Source organism: Archocentrus centrarchus, chromosome 5 (genome assembly GCF_007364275.1).
Source record: "Archocentrus centrarchus isolate MPI-CPG fArcCen1 chromosome 5, fArcCen1, whole genome shotgun sequence".
Taxonomy (NCBI): domain Eukaryota; kingdom Metazoa; phylum Chordata; class Actinopteri; order Cichliformes; family Cichlidae; genus Archocentrus; species Archocentrus centrarchus.
In genome coordinates, this window is record NC_044350.1 from 19,013,504 (window position 1) to 19,022,688 (window position 9,185).

Consider the following 9,185-nt stretch of genomic DNA (forward strand, 5'->3'; position numbering starts at 1 on the left):
GTAAACCTTAAAGGGCTGGCCTGTACAGACTGATGCTCGCTTCAAACCATTTCAAGAATGGAAAATAGAACTAAGTGTGAGGGATGGATGTGTGCTCTTGAGAGTGAGAGCAATAATCTGCACCAAAGGCAGAGACAAAATACTGAAAAATCTGCACTAAACTCTCACAGGTATGTCAAAGATGAAGGGCCTGTCAAGGCCATTTATATGCTGGCCAGGAGGTACAGTCATGTGACGAGTGGCAAAAACACCACAAGTCACACTCACTGCACCAGTACACCCCTCGGAGTGGCCAGAGTCACCATGGTAAAGGATCCATGTGGAGTATATGGGACCATTCCTGGGTGAAATGTTTCTCCTCATTGTGGATGCTCATTCTAAGTGAAAGGACATTTACCCAGTGAAATTGACAATATCACAAGCTACCACTGAGAAACTGTGGCAGAGTTTCAGTGTGTTTGGCCTGCCAAAAATGTTGGTATCAGACAATAGAACATGTTTCTCAAGTGCTGAATTTGAGAAATTCATGAAGCAAAATGGAGATCAGCACCTTTTCATCCTTCCAAAGTCCAGAATGGATCCCAACTGTTATCTTGAGCTCATCAGGTCCTGTGTCACTGTTGGAAATGTTCAAACCATGAAGCGACATATGGATCAGGTTAGCTCCAGATTAACAGACGCTGTTCCCAGTGAAGCGGACATGGAGGCGGAGGGGGAGACTCTGGCTCCCAAGACTACCTACCATCCATAATGGACACAACATCACAACCCTTGTCATGTGAGCCTCAGGAGCTTCTGCCTGCTCCAGACACCCAGGCTCAACACAAGGCACCAGCTGCACCTGAGGTGCAAAGTTCCCAGAGAGAGAGAGAGGCGTTCACCTGTGTCTTGAGGACTTTGTTAGACAGAGGGAGATTTTCCTTGGAATAGAGAAGTTATGTGGAATGCATAATGTCTGGTGGCAGTACCAAAGAAAGCCACCCTTTCTTGCCTTGATGACTTCAGACCAGTTGCCTTGGCCTCACATGTCATCAAAGTAGCTCACAGGTGAAACATGATCTTGATCCTTTTCAGTTTGCTTTAGAGCCTCATGCAAGGATGAATGATGCTGCTATTTACCTGCTTCAGCAAGCTTACCCTCACCTGGATGATACCGGTGACATTGTGAAAATCATGTTTTGTTTTGTTTTTTCTCTAATGCCTTTAATACCATCCAGCCACTTCTGCTGAGAGAGAAGCTGATGGGTGTCACCACACCTACTGTCTCATGGATTGCCAACTTGGAATTTCCGAGTTCCCAGTCAGAACTTGTAATCTGTACAGCCATTGTAGTGTATTTGTGACTGGATAAATAAGCCACACACAGAGCACTGACCAGGCTTTTTTGATGAATATGCTGCACAGCTTTATTTGAAGCCCAAAATAACAAGCATTATCCTGTATGGCTCTGCTTTGGTAAGAAGCAAACAAATCCTGTTTCTGACTGTTTTTCCTTTGATTTTAGTGAAGCACTTTGTGATTTTTTATCTAGAAAGATGTTATGTAAATACATTTTACTTACTTACTTACTTTACTGCTGGAAAGCACTCATCTCAGGAGTGACATCACTCTTGGCTCCACAATCAACTTGCGAGTCAGATGGAACACAGTATGAATCCATTAACATCAAGGGTGAGCAGGCTGAAATAGTGGGGCAGGTATTTGGGTGTTCACTTGACTGACAAACTGGGCTGGAGGACAAACACTGAGGGTCAGGAGGTCACAGAACAAACTGCTCTCACTCACAGACAACCTGTCGGACCTGCTCTATTCCACAATACAGAGGCAGCAGAGTTCATTGTTCCACTCGCTGCCATAAAGAACACTTGAGGAATCATTCCTGTTTCCTGTTCTTTATAAAATTGTTCTTCAACTCTTCAGCTCTCCCTGCTGCCATCTCTGAGTGTACATATTATTTATTAATGCCATCTGCACCACTACTTGCTCGAATTCTCTTATGCACAATCTCAGTCTTATTTATTTATTTATTTATTTTTTAATGTTGTGTATAAATTTTTACACTATGGCACATTATAAAGCCTTTAGTTTTAGAGAATATTATACAATTGTCTGTCTGACTGCAGGATTTATTCTGCTGCCCTTGCTTCTAAGGGAGTTTTATGTTCCTCCTTAGTGCAGCGCGCCACCTAGTGACATCTTTGAGTAACGTTGCGTGATGGTGACAAGTGCAATACAACGAAATTACTGCTGAATCACTACTTAAAGACATATTAAAAACAGAAATAAATTAGTGGGGTGTCCACTTTTTAAAATTATGAGTTTTCTTTTTAATCCACATTTGTATCTTGACTTTTTAATTGTATTCTTAATTCATATTTATGTCTTAAACACATATTTTAAACCCTCAACATCAGTTTCTAGAGGGACATTGTTGTGACAAAGCAGTTGTGTTAAGTATAACTCATTTTACTGCATAAGTAGGTTTCCTGTCATATCAAGCATACTAGTACAGGGGGCTTTCCATTTTACTGCTTGACTGCAAAAATACTTTGAGTAATGAAATTATTAAATGCAAATCATAATGCTAATTTTAAAATAGGAAAGTAGTGTTTGACAGAGCCAAAACGTTCATTTTCCTTGAATTTGATTGAAGACTTTATCCAGCTGCTTATCAACCTGCTTCCTGTTTTTCTTTAAAGGTTAGTTTTCTCATATGCCTTGTTTTGGTTTTACTTCCTGTTGTGATCCTGGGCCGGTGGCCCAGCGTTTTGAGTTATTTTGTGTAGCTTTCTTTTGTTGTACTTTTCAGGTTGTTTTCTTAGTGTTGCTTTTAGTTTCTCTGTTTGTTATTGGAGTGTGCGGTTTGGTTTCCTTTGTTGTTTTGTTTTGTAATGTTGCCTTAAGTTTTCTGTGTTTAGGTTAGTATCTGTTATGTTTAGTCAGTTCCTGTTTTATTTTGACAGTCTCGTGTTCCTTGTGCTTTGTGTTTAGTTTTGCTTCCCCTTTGTCATTAGTCTCATTCATTTCACCTGTTCCCAGTTGTTTCCCCTCACCCCTCGTTTCCTTGTGTATTTAAGTCTCAGTGTTGTTTAGTTCAGTGTTCAGGTCCTCGTCAGTTTTGCCTGTGTGTTTTGTCCTTCGAGTTTTTCCTGCTTTCGAGTTTCAAGTTTCAAGTGTACTGTTTGGTAATTATTTGAGTTTTCAAATAAACTGTCCTCCGAACCTACTCTCGCCGTGTCCTGCACTGGGGTCCTCCCTGCCTTGCCCGCACACAGCTGTGACACTTCCTGCTATATTGTGTTCCTGCTTCAGTCAGCCTGAACACGATATAGTTCATATCAGAGGTAATATTATCAAATTGTCTGTTTGCATTCTGTTTGTCCACATATTGTGCCTTTTGTTTCTTTCTGGGGGCTTCTTTTGTTTTTCTTGCCCTCTACACTCTGTTTCTGCTTTTTGATTAAAAAAAAAAAAAGTTTATATTTAGTTCCTGTCTCCAGTTATCTGTAACAAACATACAGAAAACACACAAACTGAATAAAACAGAGAATGTGGCAGCTTTGTCTTTAGTTCATTTAGTTTAAAGGGGATCTTTGACGGTCATTTTCAGTTTCATTGTTTCATCCTTGTAAATTATTTATAATGGGCCTCTGTCAAACCCCTCAGTTCATCCACAGTCTGTTTTACAATAGCTTTTCTCTGATTGGTTGAACAATGAGGAAGTTTGAACAGTAGTTAGGAGGAGCTGCTGTGCTCATAGTCAAAGCTTGTTGACTTTATATGGTCTCTTTTGGGGTCTCCTATTTATCAGAGCTGTTTGTCATGTTGAGGCGTTTGTTACTTTTGCAAGAAAGAAAAACATGGCATAGACATTTAGCTAGCTGCTGCTGGATAGATTATATGAAATTTCCCTCACACAAACCTATATTCCAAACTGCATTTCAACCTCACTGATCCTTTTATAATGGCTGGTGAACAAACAAACTACTAACTCACAGATTAAAGAGGAAAGACAGAGAAAAAAGTTGGAAATTTTAACATGGAGGCACAATGATACATTGGTGAGGGGAGCACAACAACGAACACATAAGACAGGATAATAGCAGATGTTCTAGAACGTGATTAACATTGTGCATTGTCACGCCAGGATCTTTATCTGGACACCAAGCAGTTTTGTTGAATAAATCTAACCAAAAAACAAATGAAAACTGAAAATAACAATAAAAGGGTCAGCTAAGACAAATAATTATAAGTTGTAAAGCTTCAGTAACAAAAAGGAAATAAACTCTGGTCTCCTTGGTTAATGTCCTGGGTTTGACACACTAATACACCACCCCCTTGTCCTTTTGGTGGTTCATGACTGTAAAGCTGTGAAGGGAAACTTCTCAGGCTCCCACACTGCAGAGGCAGAAACACACGAGAACATGAAGTGAAATTTTTAAAATGAGAACTTCAAACCATGAAACAAAGACGTGACTTAAGGAACAAAGTGGGACATCAAAGACTTTATTATTCTAGTGTCATTAACATGCAGCATTTTCGGTGCATTACGTGACCACTAACTAAATACCTAAATACATCTTAAAAGTTCATCAATAACCCATTCAGGCCAACATAATGACAACCTGTCGCCAAAACACTGAAAATATGTCTGTGAATTATTAGTTGTATTGATATACATGATATAAAGCATGTCTGTATTAGTCTTCCGGCCATTCTAGTCAATAAGTGCCTCTAAGTAACATGATAGTAAAGCAAAATAAATGATCAACAAACACTTTAACTGTTCTTTACCAACACTGAGGTTGGCTAAATATATTCTAGTTATATGAGTGAGGGTTTTAAAGAGAGCATCACAGCAGGTCTATGAACAGTTTCTTTCTGCCACTTAGTGTGAAACTGTGGAAACTGTGGTTTTCCTGAACGCAAGTTCTCAAAATGACATTTAATGTAGGCAACAGTCAGAGCGACTGTAGTCTGTTCTGCACATTCATTCATTTTATCATGGCTGATCTCCTGATGCTGGTCGTTCTCATGTGTAAGTTAAATTTCTTGTCAGGTTCTGTTCATGTTCATGTCAGCTGTTACTTAATGTGGGCTCAATTAATGTGGCTGTTAGCTGTTGCTATTAACATGTTTCACGTTTACATAAGGTAACTAAATCTTATTTAAACTTTAAACCATATTACTGTTGAATCTATTTTATATTTTCTTCTTCAGACTCTTTTCATGACATCAAAGCACAAGGTCAGCCTCAGTTTCATTTTTTTTTATCACAACAGTAACTCAGCTTTGCTCATCATGAATACTTTATGACATGTGCAGCTATTAACTATTTGAAATAACATCTCTGGATCTGAAATTTCAGTTTTTCTTCTACCTGAACTGACCGTGAGCTCACCTGTGATCACAGAGACAGAATCAGTCACACTGAACTGTCAGACTCCATCATCTGTTTCTGTGTCTCAGTGTGATTTCTACATCGCAAACCAAAAACTATCCAAAGGCTCCTCCTGTGTGCAGACACTGACACTGACAGGGACTGAGCTGCTGAGGATCGCACACAGGAGTTTACCTGCTCAGGTTGAAGTTAAATGTTCTTACACTGTTCAAGTTGATGCTATTACACAAAAAGTTGCTGACAGCAGCCCATCCACCATCAGCATAATCAGTGAGTGAATAAATGACATGAACATTCTAGTATGTGTTTCAATAATGCTTTTGTAGTTAAATAATTAATATCTAAGTGCTTACTCTGCCATTATAAATATATTGTGTAAAATATAACATGGATGGAAATGTTTTGAATTAATCAAACATATACTTTATTTTTCAGCCATTCTTCCACCTGAACTGACCGTGAGCTCACCTGTGATCACAGAGACAGACTCAGTCACACTGAGCTGTCAGACTCCATTATATGTTCCTGTGTCTCAGTGTTATTTCCTCATTTCAGGAGTGAAAACTGCTAAAACATCTCCTTGTCTGTGGACTCTGACAGGGTCTGAACTTCTGTCATGGACACATCAAAGTCCACCTGTTACCATCGAAGTGACCTGTTATTACCTTTATTTACAGAAATCTCCAGTGAGTAAAATATCAGAAATCACCATAAAAAGTGAGTAAATATTGCAGCAGTGTACTAATATGAGGATGTTAGGATCACTATAAACCAAAACAAAATAAACTATTTTCTACTATGGGGTTGAAGGAAATGTGAGGAAAATTGTTTATATTATTTGATTTTAATTTTCAAATAAATGAAACATTTCCTTATCTAACTAATATATTTTTTTTTTGGGACATTTTTTTTAGCTCCTCGACCTGAGCTGACAGTGAATCCACGGGTGATCATAGAACCAGACTCAGTCACAGTGAACTGTCAGACTCCATCATCTGTTTCTGTGACTCAGTGTTTTTTGTACTCTATGAGAAGAAGAAAATCTACATCCATCTCCTGCCTGCAGACACTGACAGGAAGTGAACTCCTCTCTTTGGCACAGCAGAGTTCACCTGCTGAGCTTGAAGTCACATGTTTTTACATGTCAGAGCATAAAGGAGGACAATATCAGTCTCCTCACAGTAACATGTCCTCCATCAGCATCCAAAGTAAGTGATCATACTGCATTGGTCTGTATTATACCTTAGTACAGTGTGTGTGCATATATTTTTAGTTTTAACAAACCAGCTAAAAAGTGATGTTTATAAAGCAGGTGATACATGTTTTCATTCTTGAATAAACTGTCAGTTTGCTGAAATTATTTAACATTATGTCCAGGAAGTACTATTCTAAGCAGTTATGAATGTATTTACACTGAATTAAATGTTACGTATTGACTTCAGATGACAAATATTATTTTGAATTTTAAAGTTGAATGCTTAGTGTGAAATATTGTCAGTGTGCTGTTGGATGGTAGAAGTGCCAGTAATAGTGGAATAGAAATACTTTCTGAAGTGATTCCACAAGAAACTCAAGTAACAAAGAAATCACAACATCATCTTCTTTCATTACAGAGGAACAAAGCACTTTGACCTCATCTACTCCTGAACCTATGAAATTCACAACTCATGAACTCACGAGAGTCACGATTCCTGGTAAGACTTTTACAAGTGAATAAAATGCCCCATCAGTGGCTGTTTTTTTTTTTTTTTACATTTTCATTAAACCATTATCCTTACTTATGAAGTGTAAATAACCAACAAATCACAATCTCATCTTCTTTCATAACAGAGGAACAAAGCACTTTGACCTCATCTACTCCTGAACCTATGAAATTCACAACTCATGAACTCACGAGAGTCACGATTCCTGGTAAGACTTTTACAAGTGAATAAAATGCCCCATCAGTGGCTGTTTTTTTTTTTTTTTTACATGTTCATTAAACCATTGACCTTACTTATGAAGTGTAAATAACCAAGAAATCACAATCTCATCTTCTTTCATAACAGAGGAACAAAGCACTTTGACCTCATCTACTCCTGAACCTATGAAATTCACAACTCACAAACTCACGAGAGTCACGATTCCTGGTAAGACTTTTACAAGTGAATAAAATGCCCCATCAGTGGCTGTTTTTTTTTTTTTTTACATTTTCATTAAACCATTATCCTTACTTATGAAGTGTAAATAACCAACAAATCACAATCTCATCTTCTTTTATTGCAGAGGAACAAAGCACTTTGACCTCATCTCCTACTTCGATGAAATTCACAACTCACAAACTCCCAGTAGACACAACTACTGGTAAGACTTTTACAAGTGAATAAAAATGCCTACAATGGCTGTTTTTTTTTTTTTTTTGCATATTCATTAATTACAGTAGGCCTTACTTCTAAATAGCCTGTATGTCATTATGTGCACTTTGCTGCTTTTAAGACAGTAAAATACATTTTAGAGGTTCTTTTGGTTTGTACAGTAAATGTATTGCTTTGTTTTTTTGACAAAGAAAGAAGTGAGACTGACACTTGATTGTGGTTTGTGTTTTTTTTTTTTCTAGTACCTTTTTCTACTAAATTTCTAGTACCTGTTGTTACAACTGGTTTTGGTGTTTTTGTGGGCATCATCTCACTGGGGTTGGCTCTTGTCTGTATGAAAAGGAGAAGTGGTAAGAACAGTAATAATTCCTTCTGTCATGTAAAGCCTGAAACCTTTTCTATAAGCAGAGGTGGTAAAAGTACAGACCTCCTTTATCTAAGTAAAAGTACAGATACCTGTGTTAAAAAATTCTCTAGTAAAAGTACTTATTTTAATTCTTTACTCAAGTAAAAATAAAAAAGTACAGGCTCTGAAATGTATGCAGACTAAGAAAGTAAAAAGTAACTCTTTGATGGACATACAGCTGTTTTTATGTAAAGTCAACTGAACCTTGGGCTCTATTAATATAATAATAAACTGTTTATAATGTATTTATACTAGACTGTGTACAGTTGGTATAAAGGTGAATTCAGTGAATAAACCTGAGAATCATCAGCTTAAATTTAAATTCATCTCTGCTGCTGTATAATTAATGTACCCTAACACTGACCGTGAAGAACACAGTCAGTCCAACACAGTGCATTACGGTAAATTCACTACAGTATGACAGCCAAACCTATGAATGAAACCTATAAATAATATAAATAACATGTTTTTGGCTCTTTCCTCTCTTTGTATGTGAAAAGCCATGGTGATGGATACATCAGTAGGACTGTCTATTGTGCGTTATTGTCGCCTCTATTTAGGCTCAAATTGATAAATTGTTTGAAGGCGTGCAGTGCTGGGAAATTAAAACTTCCCTTAAATGTGTTAAACCTAAAGTAACGAGCCTGCAGTGCAAATGTAAGTAGAAAGTACAGATTTCTGTGTAAAAGAAAAATAAATACTCACATAAAGTACAGATACAGATGTAAACACCTTGAGCTGCTGTTGTTGTAATTTGGTTCTGTAGGAATAAAACTGAATTGATTTTATACCTAAGATTCTACTTAACAAAGTATATATATTATATTACTTCCCTCTTCTGTCTTCATGTATGTGTATTTCTATACAGCATTAATGATTAGAAATATATTCAGAAATGATCTAAAATATTTCTAATAAAGCTGGTCTAATTATACTGTATTATCAAAACTTTATTCACAAAATCCACTCACTAGTTCCACTCCATTCTTCTTCATAAATTAATTAATTGGTTACTTCCATAATC

The 9,185-nt window shown here is 37.2% G+C and overlaps 2 long non-coding RNA genes across 2 annotated transcripts; both read left to right on the forward strand.

Moving 5' to 3' along the window:
- Positions 1 to 3,263: 3,263 nt before the first annotated feature.
- On the forward strand, positions 3,264 to 5,489 carry LOC115779787 (uncharacterized). The gene is made up of 3 exons (XR_004019942.1): positions 3,264 to 3,344; positions 5,221 to 5,247; positions 5,369 to 5,489. It is a non-coding gene; the product is annotated as an uncharacterized LOC115779787 (long non-coding RNA).
- A 970-nt stretch (positions 5,490 to 6,459) lies between these two features.
- LOC115779804 (uncharacterized) lies at positions 6,460 to 7,692 on the forward strand. The gene is made up of 3 exons (XR_004019943.1): positions 6,460 to 6,609; positions 7,450 to 7,530; positions 7,667 to 7,692. It is a non-coding gene; the product is annotated as an uncharacterized LOC115779804 (long non-coding RNA).
- The last annotated feature ends 1,493 nt before the right edge of the window (positions 7,693 to 9,185 follow it).